The 26058-nt window shown below is 43.1% G+C and overlaps 1 long non-coding RNA gene across 2 annotated transcripts in view; it reads left to right on the forward strand.

The window, feature by feature from the left end:
* The window catches only part of LOC140706418 (uncharacterized), a 63710-nt gene that overhangs the window by 12536 nt on the left and 25116 nt on the right, over positions 1 to 26058 (forward strand). The window contains exon 3 of one of the 2 annotated variants that reach the window (XR_012086061.2): positions 317 to 407. This is a non-coding gene — a long non-coding RNA (uncharacterized LOC140706418). Of the gene's footprint in view, positions 1 to 316; positions 9929 to 26058 lie in introns of those variants that run through there. The other variant, XR_013544213.1, reaches the window with a different exon arrangement.

The following is a 26058-nucleotide window of genomic DNA, read 5'->3' on the forward strand; positions in this document are numbered from 1 at the left end:
CTCACCTTTGGTAGGTCTGGCCGGGCAGGACCTTTCCAGCCAGTCCAACAGTAACTAATTTTCCTTCCCTGCCTCTGATTTCAAAGAGAGCCACAACTCTCTGCTTAAGTGTTTTCCCCCTCTCTCTTTTCGTTTGTTGGCAGCTATGCAGTTAGTGCATTATTAGAATGTAGTCTGCAGGAGCTTGCCAGAAGCAGGCTGCGAGTTTGTTGAGGCCTGTTACTGTAAGCAGTTATTTTTGTACAGTATGCTCTTTTTATCTGTTCAACTGAGTGTAAATGAGGTATTTTTATTCTTTCTCTTACCAATGTCTTAGCATGAGACTGTAAGTGCCAGTTGGTGAGACAAGAAAGGTGTGGCCGACTATGGGGAGACAAATTCCATGCACTTCTGCTGCACATGTAGAGGTATTTAACCAAGAAATTCAAAACCCTGCAACATGTTTATGCTTCAGATACAATTCTGCTTTCAAGCTGAACCTTTGTCGTCTTGTTTAACACTGAATATTTAAAGGATGTTGGTTTTTACAGGTTTTCTTCTTTCAAATCTTGATTGCTAATTTTCTTCTCTTTTTTTATGGTGAGAGAAAGGAAATGGGAGAAAAGATTAAAATGCAGAGCACCACGTATATCCATGGATATATTATTGAATATCTCTCTTTCAATGAGGAGCTGCTATCTTGAAAGTCTTCATTTAAAACTTATTCAGCCCCCAAGTTAATGGGGGGAAATCTCTGGTGCCTCAGCTCCACTCCATTAATGAAGTATTAACAAGGTGATCTTGTTTTAATGTGCAAGATGAAAGCATGGTGCATGAATTTCTCACTAACACTTCTCGGTGTCAAAGGAATTATACTGAAGCGCAAGCACATCAGTGCGAAAGATGGAGGAGAAAAACAAGGCTAAATTTAACCAAATCTGGTTATCTGATGCAAGAGCAGGGCTGTAAACTCTTTCAACTCCACACGCATCGCTAAATAGTTCGTCAGTGATAATAAGCGTTGTGAGCATCTTCCAGACGTCCTTGGAAGTTGATGGCTTCTGTAGAGTTAATGGCCCAGTCCTGTGATTAGCTACCGTAGTTCCAGAAGGGAGTGAAGAAATAATTCCCCAGTGGTGTGCAATAAGAAAACTGGCAGTATGCTGTGAAAAACTAGTTAATTCAGTCTTCAGAAGTAGGGGTGAGCTACAGAGCGCCATTGAGAGCTGAGTCATCAGTGCTTCTCTGAGTGAGTCACTGTTCTGACTGTAAGAACGGAGAACCCACTTGTATCGGATTAAAGACCTGATGACAAGCGGAAACTCCATAGCAGGACAATGCTTTCCCAGACTTTCCCTGGTATTCAACAGATGGCCAAAGTTTATATTTTGCAATGCCTCCTTTTCAATCTTCTTAACTGTTAGAGCAGTATGACAATGCAACCAATGACCTCGGAAGGTGGTGAGTGCTCCAATGCTGGAGGTATTCAAGATAAAATTGGACAACCATCTGATTTTCGTTCTTGTACTGGGCAAGGGGTTGTACTCAATATAGGCCTCTTCCAACTCCATTATTCTAGGATTCTATGAAACAATGTGGAGCAGGAGTGAGAAATTCGAGTGGACTTTGCATAGAAAATGGTTGAACTATTTTGAGCCTAAGATGTACCACAATTACCGGGCCTCAAAGGAGACTGTCCATTGAATTTCTGCTGAAATATGGTTCTTGGCTTGCATCCTTCCTTGCAGGAGACTGTCCTGGCTCAGTGTGTTATGCAGAAATGCATCAGTGATGTATGACTCTAAGCACAACATTGATTCCTAAGACTAGGCTAGCATTGCTTATGTATGTTTGTGGAATCGCGTACATCTTGGTGGCAAACTTCTACCCATGAACATGAATTTGGCAACAAGGAATCACCTACTGTACATCTAAGCAGCAAACTGCCACTCATGAACGAGGCACTGGTTGGTACCCAATAACAGGATCAGACACACTCAGGAATGCAACCCGCTCCTTGTTAATGAGTGACGATTTGCTGCCAAGATTTATGTGATTCCCTTATTCCACATAAATCAGCAACAGGATTCTGGCCAATTATTTTGATCCTCCTTTTCGGCTATCTGAAGCAGGATCTGAAGCAGGATCTGAAGGCCTTAGGAATGGACCTCAACAGATGGGAAACCCTGACATCTGAGCGTTCAGCCTGGAGGCAGGCGGTGCTTCATGACCTCTCCCAATTTGAAGAGACCCTTGTCCAGCAGGCTGAGGCAAAGAGGCAGTCATGAAATCAGCAAAACCAGGGAACTGAACAGGGGACAGACTGTATTTGTCTTCAGTGTGGAAGGGATTATCACTCTCGAATTGGCCTTCTCAGCCACACTAGACACTGTTTCATGTCCTCCATACAGAGCACGTTACCATAGTCTCTCAAGGCTGAAGGATGCCTAATCTACCCTTTCGGGGGTATATAAGACAACCTTTCCCTGGGATTGATAGAACAAATGGGGAAATCAAAACGGAGGGTTTCCCATGTTTGAAGGATTCTGGGGATTCTGGGGAGTAGAAATATAAGCAACTTTTCCATACTTTACTAGGACAGTTACTGTGTTCAACAGTATAAATAAAAATAGTGTTTTCACACCTTTTGATAGCCATTGAGGGGAAAAATACACTTTGCCTTGAGGATTCACATTTATGAAGCTTTTAGGGGCATTCAGTGAAACAAAATGGACGTAAAACACACATTTTGAAATACAAATGGCTAAGATACATAAGACTGAAAAGAAATGCATACAAACATGCTTTACTTCATCGGTCAGGGATGAGTAAATTAGATGTTCACATAATCTATCTAAAAGCCATGCTAGTCTTTTAGCACAGGAGAAACTGGACATTTTTTTAAACACCTTTAAGATGAACTAGTTTTTATTTTTCGTAATCTTCTATGTGTCCAAACACATTTCTTCAGATGAATGGAGTGGTTATTTCCATTTTAAAGTCCCCCAGAGAATAGCCTGTCTATTCATTCCAATATGTGTGCTTAGGCACACAGAAGCTTACAAAAAATTGGGGGGGGGGGAATGATTCTGTCTTAAAGGTGCTGCAAGGCTTCTGTTTTTTTCTCCTTCTTGGACGTTTACATTAGATTAAATGTGCAAATAATGAACCCATGAGAAAATAGACAATTTAAAGTGTACACATCTTTAAATAGAGGGGAACACCCACTGCAAATCAAGGATAAGAAGACAATGTATTCTCGAAGGCTTTCACGGCCGGGATCTGATGGTTGTTGTTGGTTTTTTGGGCTCTTTGGCCATGTTCTGAAGGTTGTTCTTCCTAATGTTTTGACCAGTCTCTGTGGCCAGCATCTTCAGAGGACAAGAATCAGAACTCTGTCTGTGCTCTGGTGTTCTAACTCCTGTCCTCTGAAGATGCCAGCCACAGAGACTGGTCAAAACATTACGAAGAAGAACCTTCAGAACACAGCCAAAGAGCCCAAAAAACCTGGCAGGTTAATGTCTCTTTTCGGGGTCTGCCATATCTCCAAATGTCATGCCCATCAATGCAAAAATGAAAATTAAAAAGTTATAGCTATCTGAGTTTTGCAGTGCAAGTCAATAGAATGCTTTACAAATTGATTCAGATCTGTGGCATGGCTCTGTGAATTCAGATTTGTTTTGAAGTCCCAAATTGCTCTCCACACCAAAGAGCAAGCAAGGAAACCCATTCAGAAACCTACAAATAACAGCTTCATGGAGACAGTGAAGAATACAGCCACCCTTAGAGTGGCCCAGAAAACTACCACCAGGAACCAGGCCTTCTCAGTGGTGGCCACTGAGTTTTTCTCTCTCTGGATATCTGGAGTTTAATGCTTTTCTGGATCTCACTACTTATGCCTTGTGAATGGAGATGGGTACTGTGGTTTTGTTTTCAAAAAAGAAAGCCTAACTGTCCAGAATAGAGCCTTGGCACTAGAGGGGCAGAGTATAATTGTAATGATTAAAATAAAATTAATTAGTTAATTAATTCAGCTAATATTGTTGCATTCACACCTTTGTCTCTCAACCTATTCTACAGTTAGATCTGGAGGTGAAAGGAGAAAGCCTAGAGTGTTCACAATTGACTAGATAGGCGGGGTATAAATGAAATAAATGAAATAAAGGCACTTTGTACACACACAAGAGTGCTGAAACGTTGGGTACCAGAAACCTGTGCACACTCTAGTCTTTAAGTTATAATCTTTGGAAGGCCTGTTTGTTCCTGGTTTTGCTCGACCACCTCTTTCTGGGGATAATTTCATCACAGCTAGCTCTTTATAGACTGTGGGAAAATTATTTCCAGTTAATTTCAAAAGTGCTTGTTTGATTCAAGAGAGAGAAGGTGGTCAGGGTCATTTCCCACTTTTTAAACGGGCCTCCTCTATGGAACTGTGCTAAACCCCTATTCTTGTTCACCCGGGAATCAACTGCATCTAAATGTCATGAGTCATACTTTGTGTGTGTTGTGGGTGTGTGGAGGCTGTAGAGCTGGCAGCTTTCATAAACACAACTTCACTTGTCGAATAGGAGGATGTGTTGCGTTTCCAAACAGCCAGCCTTCTTCCTCCTTCTCCTCAAATGATTGAAAGTGGGACGGTCAAGAAGGAACTCAATGTGAAACATGTTGGATAGAAGGATCTGGTCTCTGTAAAAGATGAGCGGGAAGAGATGCCTAACCTGGATTTTCAACCACATATCTTGTTACTTACACAGTCTTTACTCTCTGGTGGAGAATTAGATATTTTGTTGTAAAACTGGAATGATTTGAGACTGTCATGTTGAGAATGTGTCAGGTGATGTCCTTCTGTCAGGCTCCCTAGAGAGAAGCAGATGGCACTGCTTCACACTTATGCAAAGATTACATCACCAAATTGTTCTCCCATGAAAGAAAAATATTCCTATAAACAGAAGAGAAACATGTCATCCAAGAGGCATGACCGGAAGTAAGGCTGAGCCTACATTCTTGGAAGATGTTTTTTTTCTGAGAAGTTTTTCAGGTGTTTCTTTTTTGCTGCACCCCTAGTTCTCAAAAAGAGAACAGCACTTTTTTCCCCTCCAAATATTTCCCCTCAGAGTTTTGTCAGAAGGAAACATTCTGGTGGTTTTGAGGATTTTGATGAAGCTGCCCATGCTGCATCTTCTGAGACTTGTTGAAAGGTGAATCAAACCGTGTCTGAGAAATGTCTCTCTTTGTGAGATGCCTGGTGTATTTCATATACGCAATGTTGTGCATAGGGTTTTTTTTAAATGTGAAAGGCTAAAATAGATATATGTACAGTGGTGCCTCGCTGGACAATTGCCTCGCGGGATGAAAAACCCACAAGACAATTGTTTTTTGCGATCATTATGGTATCTCGCAAGACTTTTTTTTCTATGACCTTGCTTCGCAAGACTTTTTTTTCTATGACCTTGCTTTGCAAGACTTTTTTTTGAGACCGATGCTTTGCAAGACTTTTTTTTGAGACCGATGCATAGAGAACCTTGCAAGACGATTTTTTCACAAGACGACAACTTTCATGGAACGAATTAAAATCGTCTTGCAAGGCACCACTGTATATAAATATGGTGGAGTCAATGGAAAAATATGTACCAACATGAATACATTAGGAAATATATAAATGCACACACATATACATAATTATATGTTTCCGACTCAGTTATGAGTTATGGAACCCCCTTTTCGAGGCAGGGAATACTCAGAAGTGTTTTACCCTTCCCTGCCTCTAGGGGAGCTCTGGCATTTCGTAGCTTGCCCAAGGCCAGACAAGCCAACTCTACTCACAGGGAGGCCCAGTGGGGGAATCAAGCTCCCAACCTCTGGCTCTGCAGTCAGGTACCTAAATCACTGAGCTGTCCAATCAGCTATATACAGTCATGTCTAAGTAATGATAAGTAGGTGTCATTAAGTTGATTTCCAGCTATATGGCATTCGGAAGTGTTTTTTCCATCCTCTCTGCAGGTTAAATCTTCTCCTGGGAGGTACAGTGGGGAATCAAAAACCAACTCCATTTACCCAATTCACTGAGTTACCCATCCAGCTCAATGCATATGTACAGTAAATGCGGGGGGGGGGGGGACTCAGAAGTTGATACAAACCATGGATAGAGCGGGGATGTAATTTCAGAGCATTTTCATGTCCCTGCCTTTCTTCAGAAGACAAGCAGTAAATCCCCGCTCTTGAAATACCCCAGAATAGCACAAAATTGTGTACAACATGGTGGCTACGTTGGCAAGTAAGTTACTCTTTCTATTATAACAATAATCATACAAAACTTAAAATTGTTGGATAGTAAAGAACCTGTTTTCTTTTAAAATCCCTTTGAAGAAGAAATATGGTGGACCACCCAGTTCAACCAATGGGGAAATTCGAGAGATGAATAATTCAACCAGTGAATACATCCAACCAATGAATGCTTCTTCCTCCTAAGTTTGCAGATGGCATTAAGAATTCTGAGAAGGGTTTGTGTGTTTTGTTGAAATATTGAAACAGCACTACACATGTGTTTAAACTAAAAGCAGCAACAACAAAAAGCCACCAAGAGTATAAGAAATAGGAGAATTTTTTAAAAAACTGCCAGAAATATCAAATGGCTACTGAAATAAGGAAGTTTTCAAAGCCTGCCTAAAGAAGAGGAAGAAAGGGGCCTTGGGTTCATTCTGGGAAAACATAACAGAACTATGGGTCCACTACCAAGAAGGTCCTGGATTAGGTGTTCTCCTGACCTTTCAGTTGGGCCCATGAATATGGTAACAACAGTGATCGCTGACCATTTTGTGCCATCATGTTGGCTCCAACTTCCAGTGTTTTCCAAGTGGCTTACTCATCTCTCCTTCTGGGACTGTGGGTGATCCCAGCTCTCCACTTTCCCCAGGAGCACATGGAAAGCTACAACTCATATTTCCTAGCTCTGCAGCAGGTGCTCCAACCCACTGAGCTATACCTGGTCATGAAAATGGGCACAGTTCTGGTATGAGGAGACTAGCCTCCATCTTCTCACTGCAAAGTGACAATTCCCATTTGTGTCATGGGGTACTTACTGAGTACTGATGTGAAATTGTCAACTCAGGTCCCGTTTAGTTTCAGAAATTGGGTGCCATGCTGTTCTCTCTCTCTCTCTCTCTCTCTCTGTTGGCTCCTAATCTTTCCTGTCCAGGAGCCATGGCAGGCCCAAAATATTTTACTGCCTGTAATTAATCAACAAATGATACACCTTCAGATACACTCACCCATGTCAAGGTGGGCAGTGATCGATATCCGAAGCCAATTAAGTTTTTGCCTTTGTTTCTGAAAGGTTGTAGAAAATCCCTCCTCCACCCATACAAGATTCGTTGGCAAAGAAAGTAATTCTTGGAAAAGCTGGAGGCATCAGGAAGAGAGGGACATCTGGCCTTTGTCCAAATGGGAAATGTAAAAATGGAATGAATAAATAGAATTAATTAATTGATAAACATGAGATGGACCAAATATAAGATGGATTGACTCGATAAAGGAAGCCCCAATCTTGAGTTTGCAACACCTGATCAGGGCTGTGAACAATAAGATTTTCTGGAGGTCATCGGGTTGCTATAAGACAGATGTAACTTGCAGGCACATAGCAAAACACAGCAGTAAATCCCCACCCGCCACAGCATTTTTGTGGCAGTAAATAAGAATACTACATTAAATCATGTACAATTTGTCATTTCATGACACATAAAATCTCATGACCAAGGCAGCCATGTTTATGGGTCCAGAGGAGAAAAAAAAGCTTCATTCTGCCAACTGACATGGGATGTAGAAATGATTAACAACATTTAGCAGCCGCAAAAGCACTCTGAATTAGAGGGCATTTTCTTCTAGTCCTCAGGGGGAAAGCATCGAGGCACCCAGTGTAAAAAACTGGCAACTGTTGTGTCACTTTTCAGTTCTGAATGAGAGCAAAAAGACCAACACCTTTCTCTGTCATTGGTGTCTTAAAAAAAAAAAAAAAGGATTTTGGACATGTTCTGAAGGTTGTTCTTCCTGACGTTTCGCCAGTCTCTGTGGCCAGCATCTTCAGAGGACAGCAACCTGTGCTCTGGTCAAAGAGCCCGAAAAACCCAGAACAACCATTAGATCCCGGTCATGAAAGCCTTCGTGAATATACTGATTTTGGACAATATTTTATTCTGGGACTTCCTAATCTCTGTTCTCAAAACTTGAATTCATTACTTCCTGTATTTTAGTCCAGAAAATAAAAAACATCAGGTTTGATATTAAATAAGGAGCACTGAGGTTCTGCAACTGTGTCCTTTTTTAAAAAAAAAACTTATCTTTAATCCAGTTGCTCACGAGGAAGAATATAATTTGAAATTTCTGATCTGATGGCAGCTATTCACTGAATTACTTAAACCTTAAAACAAATCTTCTTTGCAGACAGACAGTTGGTGGATTACTTTAGCAAAGTAGTTAGGAAATGAGCAAAATAAAAATAAAATTAAAGAAGAAGAAGAAGAATACAGATCCATATATTTGGCAACGTGAATTATTTATCCTACATTGCGATTTCTAAATGTACCGTTATGTTCCCAAAAGCAATACCACTTATGTAAGTGGCATATTCAGGGACAGAGTTTTTTTATTTTTATTTCCAAATTATGCAGTCTAAATTATGCATTCATTCAAATGCTGCACTTCAAAAGACAGATTGTCAGTGCAGACAATAAAGCTTCACAAATAACACAGAGCCCCCAAAAAAGTATAGTGTTTTTTTGTTGGTTGTATATTTAAATATAGATTTTATATTCATGCACATATTTTTGCATCCTTGGTGGTGGTGGGGAAACACACAGAGAGAGCATTTTGCATTCTTAGGGGGGAACAGAAGGAAGATAAGGTTACTTCCCAGGTAGAATATTTTTATCTGGATCAAATGGACTGGGGATGCATCATGACAGACAGACATATCCAAGGGCTGTTTATTTCCTTAGGAACTTAAAAATGACTTCTAATTTGCCTTTACTTGTGGGGAAGGATATTGATTTACTCCCCGAAACCTTCAAAAGAGCTTTTCACAAGCTTATCAAACTCTTCAGATTTCCCTGAAAATCAAATTCAGTTCGAATTTCATTTTAAGTGTTAAGTTGGCCCTTCGCTGTCACCCTTCTTTGGGATGACCTAATCATGGGCATTGACGAACCGTATGCAAGATGTGAAAAACAAGGCACAGGTGAACATTGGGTGCTTCCTTACTTTGATTCACACCACTAGTCCATCCACAGCTTCAGGAAGTTTATACTATTGGATTGTTGTAGCTTTGGCATGAGGTGAAGTCATCTCTGTGATTGGAAAAAACTCGGTGATTGGAAAAAACCTTGATGTTAGGAAGGTGTGAAGGCAAGAGGAGAAGGGGATGACAGAGGATGAGATGGATGGACAGTGTCATCGAAGCGACCAACATGAATTTGACCCAACTCCGGGAGGCAGTGGAAGACAGGAGGGCCTGCCGTGCTCTGGTCCATGGGGTCACGAAGAGTCGGACACGACTAAACGACTAAAGGACGAAGTTGTCTCTGACTTCTAGAGACCCTATGAATGAAAAATCTCCAAAATGCCCGGTTCTCAACTGCCCTGCCCGGCTCTTACAAACTCAAGTCTGTGGTTCCTTTAGAGAGCCGGCCCATCTCGTATTGGGTTTTCAACTTTTCCTGATGCCTTCCTCCTTTCCCAGCATTATTGTCTTTTCCAGGGAATCCTGCCTTCCCATAATGTGCCTGAAGTAGGACAGCCTCGGTTTCAACATATTTGCCACTAGAGATAGTTTGGGCCTGATTTGATCTAGGATCCACTTGTTTATCTTTCTGGCAGTCCAGGGTATCTGCAAAGCTCTCCTCCAGCACCCTATTTCAAATCAATCAATTTTTTCCCTGTCAGCTTTCTTTATTGTCTAGCTTTCACACCCATACTCGGTGATTGGAAATACAACAGTATGGATGATCTTGGCCTTCATCTCCAGTGACACATCCTTACACATGACTGTCTTCTCTAATTCCTTCATTGCTGCCCTTCAGAGTCTCAATCTTCTGATTTTTTGGCTTCAGTCTCCTTTTAGATTGATAATAGAACCAAGGTATACAAAATCTTGAACAATTTAACTTTGGTCATTGTCAACACTAAGTTGTTCTACCGTAGGCATGATTTATGTCTTCTTAACATTCAACTGCAGTCCTCCTTGGCACTTTCTTCTTCTGCTTTCCTTAAAGGTGACTGAACAAACCATCTCTCTTTCACTTACTCACCCCAGCTTTCCTCATTTCCTGAGCTTTAAAATGCAAAATGGAAGGGTTGCCACATGATGCATTCTCCTGTGTTCGAGAGCTGTTGTTTTTATGTGCAACCAGCTCACCTCCTGCTTCTGGTGACTCTATGAATGAATGGCCTGCAAGATGTCCTACCATCTCAGCTCTTGCAAACTCAAGCCTGTGGCTTCCTTAATACAGTGGTGCCCTGCATAGCGATGATAATCCATGCAGCAAAAATCACTGCAAAGCAATTTCGTCGCTATGCAAAAATAAAAAGCCCATAGGAATGCATTAAAATCCGTTTAATGTGTTCCTATGGGCTTCAGACTCACCTTAAAGCAAAAATTCTCCATATGGCGGCCATTTTCGCTGCCTGGTAAGCGAGGAATCCAGGAGAAAACACAGCGGGCAGCCATTTTTTTACCCCGTGGCCATTTTGGAACCGCCGATCAGCTGTTGGAAAATCATCGCTATGCGATAACTGGTAAATGAAACAGCGAACCGATTGTCGCAAAGCGATTTTTCCCAATAAAAACATCGCAATGCGATCGCTTTTGTGATCACAAAATCTTCATTGCTATGCGGATTCGTCATTAAACGGGGTGCCCGTTAAGCGAGGCACCACTGTATAAACAATCAATTTCATATTTGGTCTTCCTCTTTTCCTGGGGCCTTCAAGTTCTTCTAACTGTCTTTTACAGGAAGTCTTACCTTTGAATGATGTGCCCAAAGTACAGCAGCCTCAGCTTCATTATTTTTGCTTCTAGAAAGCATTCATGCTTGATTTGATTTAGGACCCTCTTGTTTGTCCTTCTGACAGTCAACTGTATCCACAAAGCTCTCCTCTAGCACCCCATATTGTATGGTTCATCTTCACATACACACTGGCCAACTACTGTTAAAAACAGAATATCAGAGATCATCACAATATTTTATGTGCTCATTTTCTTTGCCATTCTTGTTCAAGCATCACAGAAAAATAAATACTACAGGGGAAAAAGCCTTGGATATAGGAGACAGAGATGGTAAAAGTTACTTTTTCTGGGCCATGGTCTCCAGGATCCCCACATAACATTTCTTGTTTCTGATTGAAAAGTACTTTAAACACCCTTCTAAGGAATTGTTATCCTCCCAAGGACAGGTTGAAACACTTCCTGTTGGGCATAAATCTCTAATTTTATAAAACATGCATTATAATCTGATATAGCCATTTACACACAGAGGAGGCTAAATTGCTTCAGAAATGTTTTATAAGATCACGAGCACACCATAAACGTTTGCCCCCTAACCCTTGCAATCTCTTCAGACTTACAAACATCAAAGTCAGTCATGGACAGTTCTGATCTCAGGGCAAATTAATGATGTGAACTTGAAACACCATCCTAACTGTACTGTGCAAGCCAGCCAGCAAACACGCCATTTATTTTAGAAGTTTATCCCCCGCTTCCACATTTTGGAGCCCTTCTTCTGTCCTACAGAGGAAACAGAAGGTGGGAGTGATGGATGAAACCCAAGCATTCTCTGATTCCCCAAATTGGTTCTTTGCCCATGTGTTCCAAGAAAAAATACAGGAGAATGATTCTGTGAATTGACTTATGAAGACAAGAATCTGCCTTATACTGATTCAGGCTATTGAGCTATTCAGCCCAGTATTAGCTGCTGTGATTGGCAGTACTGGCCTTCCATGGTTTCAGACACAGTTTGTTCCTTCTCTAACCTGGAGGCCTTGGTATTCTGTGGTGATTTCCCACCCCAAGGAATAACCAAATCTACCCTACTTGGCTTCTGAAGTCCAACAATTTTGGACATGTTTGAGAAGGTGTGGTTAGTTAAGAAGTTAGGATAAGTTACCTTATGTATGGGGATGAAAGCTGGGCAGTTAGGAAAGCTGATGGGGGGTGATTCATTTGAATGTGGTGCTGGAGGAGAGCTTTGTGGATACCTTGGGCTTCCAGAAAGACCAACAAGTGGGTCCTAGATCAAATCAAGCCCGACCTAGCTCTGGAGGCAAGGAGGGTGAAACTGGGGCTGTCCTGCTTTGGGGACATCCTGAGAAGACAGGATTCTCTGGAAAAGACAGGAAGACAGCAGGAAACAAGGGGACCAGATATGAGATCAATCAGCTCCCCAAAGTGAGCAACAAGCTTGAATTTGCAAGAGTTGAGCAAGGTCGATGAGGACAAGACAATTTGGAGATTGCTTATTCATGGGGGTCACCATAAGGCAAGGGCGACTTGATGGTACATAACAACAATGGCAAAGATAATTGAAGAGGTGGTTAGAAGATGCAAAGCTTGGAAATGATAGATTTATCAAGGTCTGTTAGGAAGCCTCCACAGTGACCTGAAAGATGGCACATTGTTCTTCCCACCTTTATTAATCTCTCTCTCTTGTGCTTTTTTTTATTTCATTTGAGTTCACTCTTAAGAAAACAGAAAAAGCAGCTAGGAAAATTACACAGCTCTACAAGGGGTAGAGCAAAAATGCACAAATAATCTGATTCCAGATTATAGACCGCCAAATGTAAACACTAGTGTGTGTTGAGAGTCCCCTGGACTGCAAGGAGATGAAACCTCTCAGTTCAGAAGGAAATCAACCCTGAGTGCTCACTGGAAGGACAGATCCTGAAGCTGAGGCTCCAATACTTTGGCCATCTCATGAGAAGAGAAGACTCCCTGGAAAAGACCCTGATGTTGGGAAAGTAAAGGCAGGAGGAGAAGGGGACGACAGAGGATGAGATGGATGGACAGGGTCATCGAAGCAACCAACATGACTTTGACCCAACTCCAGGAAGCAGTGGAAGACAGGAGGGCCTGGCGTGCTCTGGTCCATGGGGATCACGAAGAGTTGGACACGATTAAACAACAACTAATTCCCCTCTATTCAAAACTGGTTAGGCTTCATCTAGAGTCCTGGACACCACACTTCAAGAAGGATGGCAAAAAAAGTGGAGCACGTTCAGAGGAGGGCAACAAGGATTATCAGGGGTCTGGAAACTGAGACCTAGGAGGAAAGCCTGGAAGAAGTGGGCATCCTTCCCCTTGAAGAAAAAAGACTGAGGGGAGATATGATGTCACTTTTCAATGATACAGAAGAGGGACAAGATCTCTTCATGATCATCCCAAACTGCAGGACACATAACAGGTTCTTTTCCAGGGAATCTTCTCTTCTCATGAGATGGCCAAAGTATTGGAGCCTCAGCTTCAGGATCTGTCCTTCCAGTGAGCACTCAGGGTTGATTTCTTTCAAAATGGATAGGTATGTTCTCCTTGCAGTCCAGGGGACTCTCAAGAGTCTCCTCCAGCACCACAGTTCAAAAGCATCAATTCCTTGGCAGTCAGCCTTCTTTATGGTCCAGCTCTCCCTTCCATACATTGCTACTGGAAAAACCATAGCTTTGCCTATGCAGACCTTTGTCGTCAAGGTGATGTCTCTGCATTTTAAGATCCTGTCTAGGTTTGTCATTGCTTTCCTCCCATTAGTAATTTCTTTTTTAGCTAAATCTGGTATACTGCACAATTGACTGAACTTTTATACTACTAGGATTGTGTGTGTGTGTTTCTGTAGGTGAATGATTCCATTCTTTTTGTATGGGCTTTGAGCTGCTAGGTCAGAATTAGATTTTTTTTTCCCTCCTGCTCCTCCTTTGTTGGTGTGGTGGTACAAATCCCACTGCCTGCTGGCCTTTGCACCATTGCAACAAGGATGTCTGTGATCAGAAGTAAAATCTTCCCGTCTGTTTATCTCCAAGTATTTAAAGTCTACACAAAACGGTTTACATTCTACATATGGTAGAATGTAAACTTTTTCTCCCAAGTCATGGCTATTTGCATTTCAGCTTCTTTACAGAGATCTGGAAACTCTGATCCTGGATTCTGATGTAGATCAGGATGAAAGCATCACCGAAAGGACAAAGGGTGAGTTGGACACTAATCTGTACACCTCTGTCCAGGCAAAGACTGGATCAGGAAGGCATCACACATCCCAAATATGCATATCACACCCATGCATGCAGATAACTACCTCCTGGAATCATTGTTTTTGAGGTGTATATTTTTGCAAAAATTATTTTCCAGGCATCTGACTGCAGCACAAATTTGGCTTCCTAAGAATTAACTGCATTAGTGCCGGTGGGAAGGAGGGGGGGGGGTGGAACCAACACATTAGCATCATTCTTCCAACAGATCGTTTCGAAAGCTTGAAAGGTGCCGTGCATTGCAAACATGCTAATGCTTCTTTTATTATGCATTGGAAATTTGAAATCATTTCAAATAATGGGATATTAGGTAAGCTCTTTGTTTCAGCTAATGGATTTCACATCTTTAAGACTACTGCAGGGGTAATATTTGCTTCCATTGCTGCTACAGTTAAGAAATATGATGCTGGCAGGACCTCTGTCTTTCCGCCAGTACAGCACAGAAGGAAGAAGGCTGTTCATGGGTAGATGAGTAATTAACAAAAGCAAAGCCTTCTAAATAAATAAATAAAGACCAAGAGAACCTGTCTAAGAGATTGCTGCATTGTAGAGAATTATGCACTTAATCTCCCAAAGATGCTCTATAGATGTATGCTTTTGTTGTTGTTGTTTAGTCGTGTCCGACTCTTCGAGACCCCATGGACCAGAGCATGCCAAGCCCTCCTTTCTTCCACTGCCTCCCGGAGTTGGGTCAGATTCATTCTTGTAGCTTCGATGACATTGTCCAACCATCTCATTCTCTGTCGTCCCCTTCTCCTCTTGACTTCACACTTTCCCAACATCAAGGTATTTTCCAAGGAGTCTTCTCTTCTCATGATATGGCCAAAGGATTGGAGCCTCAGCTTCAGGATCTGTCCTTCCAGTGAGCACTCAGGGTTGATTTCCTTCAGAACGGATAGGTTTGTTCTCCTTGCAGTCCAGGGGACTCTCAAGAGTCTCCTCCAGCATCACAATTCAAAGGCATCCATTCTTCGGCGGTCTGCTTTCTTTATGGTCCAGCTCTCACTTCCATACATCACTACAGGAAAAACCATAGCTTTGACTATGCGGACCTTTGTCGACTAGGTGATGTCTCTGCTTTCACCTTCCTAGCATACATACATGTATGCTAGGATATGTCATTTTTCAGTGGTGGCTTTCTTGGTGGTGGTTACAACACAATGGAATGCATTACCTTTTGAGATACACCAGGCTTCCTCATGTAAATGAGTCCCGGTGGAAAGGTCAATCTTGCCAATGCCCCAGAAGGGTTGGAGGAGCATATTTGTATGGGAATTGATCACCTAGCTAACTACTCACCATCATTTCCAAAGAATCATGGAAGTGTACAGATAGAAGCCATCCAAGTGGAATCCAAGTCACCAAGTGGAATCCACTGCTAATGCTGGAAATCTAGATTAGGCCATCTCTGATATATATTCCAGCATTCCCCACCACTGGATATGCTGGCTAGGATTTCTAGAATTTGTACTCCAAGAACAGTTGGAAAGCCATGCTTTGCCCAGGCAAAAGGCAGTTCTTGTGGAAAACAGCCTATCAACCAGCCAGTGTACAAGGCGAAGAGAATCAAGTGGGGGAGATGAAAACTGTAGAGAAGGGCAAGAAGATCGCCTGGCTGCGATGAAACCAATTATTATTGTTGTTATTACAGTTTTTAAGAGAGCCACTCTCGGTCCTTTGTTAGGTGTTGGCACCGTCCCTAACCTTGTGAACAGCGAAGAGGCATTTAGAAGCAGCCAGCGCAGCTGTGCGAACAACACACAAAAGACCCAGGCAAGAGCCCACGAAAGCTGAGGATTTTAGCTATTGCACCTGGACTTCTTTTGACTTCAGTTTGATTTTATATATATATATAAATTTATTAAACAAACATCCGACCTAAACAACATAAACCTAACACCACAATAGAATACAATTACATAATACACCAGTGCCACCATCACCCTCAGGGCTAGCTTTAATAATATTTTAAATTTCATTCAGTCCATTTTCTCTCCAAAACTTCATTGTTTCTTCCCTTGGTGTATACCCCTTCCCTCTCTGAAATACATATCCCAAGAATACACTCCATATTTTCTTAAAATAATTTTTTTTTGATTGGCCTCTTTTAATTTTCATAACACATGTCAGTTTATCATTAATTGCCATATCCCATACTTCTCATTTTTGTTATTTAGTCATTAAAATCATGTCTGACTCTTCGTGACCCCATGGACCACAGCACGCCAGGCCCTCCTGTTTTCCACTGCCTCCCGGAGTTGGGTCAAATTCGTATTGGTCGCTTCGGTGACCCTGTCGAACAATCTCGTCCTCTGTCGTCCCTTTCTCCTCTTGCCCTCACACGTTCCATACATCAGGGTCTTCTGTGTTACATGCCATAATTTCCTATTAATCCTCACTTGTTTATTTCCATTGCAATAAGAATTTATCATTATCTGCCATTCTTTCAGTTGTTTTTCTCTAATCTTTATAGGAAGCATCCAAAATATAAAATGTAATTTAGAAATAATTTTAATTTTGCATAATGCCACTCTACCAAACCAAGAAATCTTTAATTTCTGATAATCTTTTATCCTTCCAGTTATCTCTTTATTTCAATCTATCCAGATTTATTTTAATTGTATCCTGTAAGTTCCAAGTAATATCAATCCCTAAATATTTAATAACATTTCCCATTTTACCTTCAAATATTGTTTCATTCTTCTTTTCTCCTCATCCAAGTGGTTTAACAATAAACATTCTGACTTTGCCCAATTTACTTTTAATTCCGTCATACCCTCGAATTCCTCCAAATGTGATTTAAGCATTTCTGTTGTTTCTATTTGATTTTTAACTATGAGTAATTTTTCATCAGGAAACATGTTTATCTCACTGTTTTCTTTATGTTCTATCCCTATAATCTGCTTATCATGTCTAATTTTTTGTGTGCCAATAATAGGGGTGTCTCCATAATTTAAATGCTGGTCAGTGTTTGAAAAAAAGAGAGCACATGTATTTAAGTTTCACAGCATGCCAGAAGTCTTTTAAAATGCCATCAAGCTGATGTTAAAATAATAAGGTTCACTGGCATGGCAATATGATTGCCTTTTTTTTATTGCACCGTTTGCATGGGGAAAGTGTGACTTAATTCCAAAGGTTATGGCTTTTTGAAAAAGCAGGTCTCCTGTTTCCCACCTCAAGTGCCAGCTGTGGCAGGATGGAACAGAAGGGAGAAAGCGGATATGTGGATTCAGGTGCATATGCTATTCAGTAACCCTATCTCCCAGCTTGGATTTATTTATTTATTTATTTATTTATTTATTTAATTTATACCCCGCCTATCTGGCCCACCGGACCACTCTAGGCGGCTTCCAAATATAAAATCAAATAATAAAACATAGACAAATACATAATAATCAAACAAGAACAGCAGTAAAGATAAAAAGGAAAAGTAAGAAAAAATCAAGAGTTGGCTGGAGGGAAGGCCTGAATAAACAGCCATGTTTTTAATTGGGTTTTAAAGGTGCCCAGCGTGGGGGCCGCGCGAATCGCCGGAGGGAGATTGTTCCAGAGGCGAGGAGCCACCGCCGAGAAGGCCCGGTTTCGTGTCTTCTCCTTCCGGGCCTCTCTCAGCGTCAGGCTCCTCAGCCTCACCTCCTGACTCGCGCGGGTGATCCGGGTAGACCTTGGTGGGAGGAGGCGTTCCGCCAAATATCGAGGTCCTAAACCGTTTAGGGCCTTATACGTAAGCATTAAAACTTTGAAGTTGACACGGAAACAGATGGGCAGCCAATGCAATGCGGCCAGCGTTGGAGAGATGTGTTGATATTTTCTCACTCCTGTAAGGAGCCTGGCCGCCGCATTCTGCACCACCTGAAGTTTCCGTGTCAGCCTCAAAGGCAGCCCCACGTAGAGCGCGTTACAGTGATCTAATCTTGAGATTACGAGCGCATGCACCAAGGTAGTGAGCGCCCCCATGTCAAGATAGGGTCGCAGCCGGGCAATCCGCCAAAGATGGAAAAATGCGGTGCGGACTACCGATGCCACCTGAGTTTCCATGGTGAGCGTCGGGTCCAAATATATGCCGAGGCTGCGGACCCCACTCTTCGCGGCCAAGGTGGTCCCCCCAAATGTGAGAGAGCCACCCAAGCCACCTACCATGGGGGCACCCACCCTCAGAACTTCCGTCTTATCCGGATTCAGCCTCAGTCCGTTCTCCTGCATCCATTGCAGTACGGCCCCCAGGCAACGCTGAAGGGAAAGGACAGCATCACCTGCAGTTGGTGAAAAGGAGATGTAGAGCTGGGTGTCATCGGCATATTGATGACACAAAGCCCCACAACCCCTAATGACCCCACCCAGCGGCCTCATATAGATGTTAAACAGCATTGGGGAGATAATCGACCCCTGTGGAACCCCACAATTGAGACTCCACGGGGCCGAGACGCTCTCCCCAAGCTGAACTCTCTGGGGACGGTCCCCCAAGAAGGAACGGAGCCAGGCAAGTGCCAAGCCACCAATTCCCAACTCAGAGAGCCTCCCTAGGAGGATACCGTGGTCGACGGTATCAAAGGCCGCCGAGATGTCGAGGAGGACCAGCAGGGAGATTTTGCCACTGTCGGCCTCCCTCAGCAGGTCATCGTACAGGGCGACCAATGCCGTCTCAGTACCGTGGCGCGGCCTGAAGCCCGACTGAAATGGATCCAGGGCATCAGTTTCGTCCAGGTGAGCCTGGAGCTGATCGGCCACCACCCTCTCAACCACTTTGCTCATGAAAAAAACATTGGCGACAGGCCTATAATTGCCAATTTCGTCCGCCGCCAAACTAGGTTTCTTTCTTATGGGCCTAATGAGTGTCTCCTTGAGGGCGGATGGAAATCTACCCTCAAGGAAAGACTCATTTATTATTACTGTGGCCCATTCTGTTGTTATCGGCCTGGCTGCTTTGATTAACCAGGCCGGGCAAGGGTCCAAGGAGGAGGTGGTGGCTCGGCAGCGGTCAAGCACCCTGGAAACGGAATCAGGCGTTACAGGCTGAAAAGAATCGAAAGTCACTGGGTAAGATGGAGTGCTGGACATCTCTGCTCGACTCACTGTTTTTAAAAACGGAGAGAGCTCCCGGCGGATGGCCTCCACTTTAGATTTAAAAAAGGCTGCAAACTGGTCAGGGGAAAAACTAGGGGGAGGCCTATCACCTGAACCAGTTCCAGATAGGTCGCGCACTATACGGAATAACTCCGCCTGCTGGTTGGACGCTTCGCTTATCCGGTTAGCGAAGAATGATCTACATGCAGCCTTTACCTTAGTCAGGTAAAGGTTAGTTGCGACCCTGACAGCTGTCCAATTGTAATCCGTCGGGTTCTTCCTCCACCTACGCTCTAGCCTTCTCCTATGTCGCTTCATCGCTCGGAGCTCCTGGTTAAACCAGGGCGCAGGCCGAGCTCTGAGCCGGAGAGGGCGTTTAGGTGCGATCGTGTCTATAGCCCTAGTGGCAGCGATGGACCAGCTGTCAACCAGAGCCTCGACAGGAGCGCCAGCCAGGTCAGCTGGAACACCTCTCATGGCCTCCTGGAATCCAACAGGATCCAGTAGCCTTCGAGGTCGGACCATAGAAATAGGTCCTTGCTCCCTGCGAGGGGGGAGTGCCACTGAGAGGTTGCATTTTATTAGGTGGTGATCTGACCATGACAATGGGACCAACTCGAGATCAGTCACCACCAGACCACACTCGCTCCAGTTGGTGGAAAAAACCAGGTCTAACGTATGGCCACCCACGTGGGTGGGGCTGATAACATGTTGGGACATGTTCAAGGAAGCCATGGTTTCCAAGAACTCAAGAGCTGGCCCTGTGGTCTCTGCCCCCGCATGCACGTTGAAATCACCCAAGACCAAAAGCCTCGGGGATCCCAACAATGCCGCGGAGACAAAGTCGGCCAGCTCCGGTAGGGAAGTGGCTGGGTCGCAGGGAGCGCGGTAACCCAGCAAAATCCCAATACCATCCCTAGCCCCTATCGACACGTGGAGTGCCTCTAGACCTGGCTTTACCACCGAGGAGCGCCTAGTAACCTCTAAGTTGGATTTGTAGACAATGGCTACTCCCCCGCCCCGCCCCTCCAGTCTACCCTGGTGCTGGACAGCATAACCAGGTGGGCAGATGAGAGCCAGAGGAGGACCCCCCTCCCCATTAATCCACGTCTCGGTTATGCATGCCAGGTCTGCATCCTCCTCCAGGATAAGGTCGTAAATCACCTGGGTTTTGTTGGCGACAGACCTGGCATTCAACAGTACCAGATTTATCTTAGCCTCCTCTCTTTCGTTTTTGATTCTTCCTTCTGTCAATGTTCCAAGACCAGGCGGTTTAAAGCAGAGACCTATAAAAACCCCTCAGCAGTCAGTTTTGCTAGATGGGCAACTGAAAATCCACACCAGGTGATGAGGGAACCAAAGGGAAGGCAAGAAGAATCAGTGGATCATTCCTTATAACTGCCTCCTCTCACCAACCGTGATAGATTTTCCACATCAGGCGAAGAAGGGATTTGCGTTGGTGTGTCACTCAGCACCACCCAACCTTTAGGATGTGTGGTCATGAAGGGCAACAGTGGAGATAGGCAAACTAACCTGATCTTTCCTTTTGTGAGGGAAGAAAAAGCCATAACCTCTGAAGGTAGTGCGATGTTTATGCCTGAAGGCATCGGCTGAGAGAAATCTTTGCAATAACAGCATCTTCTTTAAAGAGATCTCTCTTCTAAATCTGTACAGCTTGCACGTTTGGAAGCATAAAAGGCCTATAAATAGGAATGACCACTTGGACTAGGGAGACTCTGACGTTCAATAGAAAATGGCCCTAGGTAGAGCTTGAAAAAGTTATATTTTTGAATGACAACTCTCATCACTCTCTGTGTGTGTCTCTCACACACAAAGATTGATGGCCGGTGGAAGGCTCTCACATTCGCCCGTGAACTCTGGTGAGATAATCATTTCTCAGTTGCTACTAGCTCAGAGAAAAAAGCAAATTCAGGGGTAAACTAGACGTGAAAGGAAGATGGACATCTAGGCCCTTGTTGTTGTTTTTGGTGTTTAGTCGCTTCGTCATGTCCAACTCTTCGTGACCCCATGGACCAGAGCACGCCAGGCCCTCCTGTCTTCCACTGCCTCCCGGAGTTGGGTCAGATTCATGTTGGTTGCTTCAGTGACACTGTCCATCCATCTCGTCCTCTGTCGTCCCCTTCTCCTCTTGCCTTCACACTTTCCCAACATCAGGGTCTTTTCCAGGGAGTCTTCTCTTCTCATGAGATGGCCAAAGTATTGGAGCCTCAGCTTCAGGATCTGTCCTTCCAGTGAGCACTCAGGGTTGATTTCCTTTAGAATGGATAGGTTTGTTCTCCTTACAGTCCATACCAAACATTTTTACTCCATGCCTTCCATTCATTGTAGCCAATATAGCCAATGGTGAGGAATTAAAGATGTTGTAATGATTTAGTGGTACTCTTTTGCAGTTACTAGAAGTTACTTCCACCTACAGTGATGTACAGTGATGGAGGCAGGTGGTTTCTGAGTCAATGTGTTGACTTATATTTCTCTCATAGTCCACTAAGAATCCTTTTCTCATGTTCAGCTGCCAAGTTGGGAAACTCCCAGCTCATCAGCTAGGCCATGAGGAAGAGTGAGTTGGGTTTTGCTGATTTCCGAGCACCCTGACTAAGCACTACAGCCTCTGGGACTAAAGTCGGAAAGCTTGTGAAAGGAGGAGCTTGCAGTTTTTAAAAAAAGCAGCTGAGAAAAAAAGCAGAGTTTCTGGAAGGTTCAGAACAAGCAGTTGTAAGAGCAGTAGCAACAAGAAAGCCTTCAAATAAATGCATGCAAGTAATGACATCCTTCATGAAAACCAAATAAAGAGTGTTCATGGCTATGTAGCCAGAGGTAATGCTATGCCCACCAAGGTGTTCTATGAAAGAATTAAAGGATTTCCCACAAAGGCGAGAAACTGTGTTTGTCCACTAGAAATCGCTCCCAATATATGATTTTGCACTGCCCCTTCTATAAGGACCTTCACTTTGGTTTCTTGGAGGAGTTCCTTAAGACGAAGGCAGTCTGGGCAGATCTGGAGAAAATAAGGCATATGCTTTGAGGTGTATCAGAGAAAGTAGCATTTTTCCTGAAATCAATTATCCCGAGAAGAAAGATGTTACCCAAATCTAGTTAATCGGGCCATATTTGATTATTGGTTTCACACTTGTTTATGTATCCTTTTCCATAAACTTTCACTAGCCGGATTTGATTTGTTTATTGGTTCTCCATTTACTATTTTCTTTCTTTTATTATGCTAATAAAAGGACGGTGTTGATTATGATGATGACTATGCATTGTTAGTATGGCTTTGGGAAATAAGAGTCTACCTAGTATGAACCATTCTTTCCGAAATATGGTTTATTTTGGTGGTATCCCTTTTGATGTGGAAATGTTGAAGCCAGAAAATGAGAAATTCACAATACTGCCCTAAGGGAATGTTGGGGTTCTAAAAACTCACTCATTTCCTTTAGTAAGTGTGGCTAGGAGGGTTGTTTCTTGGCTGGATTGATCATCAATCTAACCGGCACTAAGCAATTGTTCCTTCCCACCTCCGAATTCAAAGAGAGTCACCCCTCTCTCCTCAGTGCTTCGCTTTCCCCCATCTTCAGTCTGTTGAAGTCCGTTCTTCATTTGCTGTTGATCTGTTCCCAACTGTAAGTCATGAAACATTTCTATTCTTTCTCCTTCAAATGACTCAGAGTGAATTGTTGAGAACTCGAGTGCCAGTTAACGAGAAAGGAGTGGACCAACTGCTGAACTTGCAGCTATTCTCCTCTGTGGATCTGTGCACGGCTGCTGCATAGCAAAAGGAATTTGACTAGAAATCCAAAACTCTGCACAAGTAGATTGGCAGCCGCCTCTGCAATGTCTGAAGAAGAATGGCCACTATCAGGAAGTAAGCAGTATATATAAACCCGTGTCCGCTGGCCACTTTTCCTTTTCATCCAGGTAGATGTGGGAAGAAATCTACTTCCCTTCTCTTTCTGCTTGCCTTTGAACCAGTGTCTGATACATGGAGTGCTCTAGCCCCCAGGTGCTACTAAAGTGAGAAATAAATAAATAAATAAATAAATAATGCACTCAGTTCTGCAGCTGACTGAGCCAGCTGTTTCCTTTAGCCCAATATTTATTCACTCGGCTTTCTAAATTAGGCCTCTACATACTTAGGCTCTGTTTGCGTCCAACAACAAATAATTAATACACCCACTAAATGCTACTTCGGTGAACGATGAAGCCCAAAGCAGCCACTAAAAGGGACATAAAAGGGAATCACAATGCATGCAAAGTACGTTTTGCAGTCCATCCTTTTAATATCAACCAAACGAAGCCATTTATTTCTGGATTCTTAAGGAAGTATGTTGTTTTGAGAGTTCCTACGTAGGCTTGCGATATTCTCTTTATGAGATTAGAAGAGCAAGAGTAGAAAGATCACCAGCTTCCAGGATGTGAATTGGTATCAGAAGGATGAGTTCAACAAAGATGGTGTGTGTGTTTTTTCACACATTTTTTTTTTAAATTGCTGGGCTAGCTCTCATGTGTCATATGTGCCATCACTCCCCTGATGACTTAATATGGTGCCACTGTGTGGAGCCCAATCTAATCAGTCTTGTGGCAGTTCCTCATTTACTATGTGTTCCCTGGTTGTTTGAGATCACGTCAGGAAGGAAAAAGAAGGCTTATCTGGAGAAAAATTGTACCAAACCTGCAACGCACAAGAATGAAAAAGTCACTGAGCAAGTGCTCCTTGCAGCTAGAGTAGCCCCATGGAAACACTGGGATTTACATTCGTGTTGACTCATCACGCAACACTGATTCAATATTTCCACTCTAGCTGGAGGTAGCAATTGAATTTAGACCTCAATAATTCAACATCTTCAAAAGCAATAATTTTAGCCTCGGAATAAAAAGGAGGGGGAATCTCAGTTCTAGATCTCCTCATATAGTCTCCATTGAATCAGATGGACAGAACTAAATGCAGAAGATCAATGTGGTAGCAAACTCAGTGGGTACAATATTCAGACCCCAAAGTGCACAGCTGTTCCTCTGTGGTCCACCAGGGTCTGCATTATCCCAGCATTAATGTCATTGAGACCCCAGAATATTTGTAATCCAAAACTGGCCACTGCAATCGGAAGGGAACAATATAGAGGGACCCAATTGTTTGTTGTTATTGTTTTTAATACTTGTTGGTCAAACCGGTTGGAAGCATTTTTGAAGCACAGAAGATCCTACAAAAAAGAACACTTCTAGGCTGTTCCCATTTGGTGCTGTGTCCAGCAGGGGGGAAAAGCATTCTTCTACACTGTGGGAGCTATGAAGACTCCATGTGACTCCCAAAGCTGCATGAGGGTGAGTTCCAACAAAAGTTGTTTTCACATTCAGTCGGACTACCTTATCTATGGGATCAGTATCTGCTGATTTAAATATCCATGGTCTGGAAATATCAAAAATATTAAAAGAAAAATCCTAGAAATGTATATTACCAAAGTTGGCCACTGGTGGGAGCAAGAGTGCATGCTATGTGTAGCGCTTGCTACAGAAATATATTTCGTCGGTGTCATTACCAGAACTGGCCACTAGAGGGGGTCAGAGGTCATGCTATGTATAGTGTCTGTTATAATCTGACTTTTGTCAGGATCCTCATTGGGGGGGGCTGTTGAAACTGATCCCCCATAGATACAGGGATCCTACTGTACTCCATATAGAAGCAAGCTCTATTGGAATTCGCCTTTCTATCGCCCTCCGCAGATCTCCAGGAATCCTCACAATTCCCACAGTATTGCCAAGTGGTTTTTCTTTTGCCCATTCAAAGGAGAAACATAATGGGAATGGCAGGGAGGTGAGGGATGTTTTAAGGGCTTTCATCCTATAATTCGCCTGATGTGTGTGTGTGTGTGTCTCACTGATTTATGGAAGTTGCTGTTGTTTAGTTGTTTAGTTGTGTCCTACTCTTTGTGACCCCATGGACCAGAGCACGCCAGGCCCTCCTGTCTTCCACGGCCTCCCGGAGTTGGGTCAAATTCATCTTGGTCATTTCGATCTTGTCCTCTGTCGTCCCCTTCTCCTCTTGCCTCCACACTTTCACAACATCAGGATGGTCCGTAAGATCCCTTCCAGCTCAGTGATTCTAAGATGATGATGATGATACCAGAGTAGACTTTGGTATAGATGGGTGGGGTATAAATAAATAAATAAATAAATAAATAAATAAATAAATAAATACTTGTTTCTTTCAAGCTGACTAAGGGGGGATGACTGGAAACAAAAGGATTCATAAAAAGGGGGCCGGCCACTTTCACCCCTCCTCCTTAGCCGCCTCGCATGGATGTAGAGTCAGCATATATTTTTAAAAGAAGGATCCTGTCTTTTCTAATTATTCCTCTGCAATAATTTATCTTCCTGTTCATTTCTACATATGAACACCGAGTCATGTTTTGTAGGCCCTTAAATAGAAACCACCGCCAATGGGTAACACTTTCCAGTCTTCCCATTATTTTTGGCAAAATAAAATGATAAATAATGTTTCACTTCTGGATGTTTGACTATTTCCAAATCAATGGCACAGCAGCTTTCTGTTTTCACTGGGGGCTCTTGTGTGTTGATGACTGTAATGTATATGCAGTCGTTTACGCTTGTGTTCTCTTAATGGCTGAGAATTAAAATAATGTAATGGAGTGGAAAGGCATTGCAGATGGACAGAGGAGGCATGTCTGGGAAAATCGGAAAGGACAAGATGTATGTGTGTGCGCACAC

This window comes from Pogona vitticeps, chromosome 4 (assembly GCF_051106095.1).
Source record: "Pogona vitticeps strain Pit_001003342236 chromosome 4, PviZW2.1, whole genome shotgun sequence".
NCBI lineage: Eukaryota > Metazoa > Chordata > Lepidosauria > Squamata > Agamidae > Pogona > Pogona vitticeps.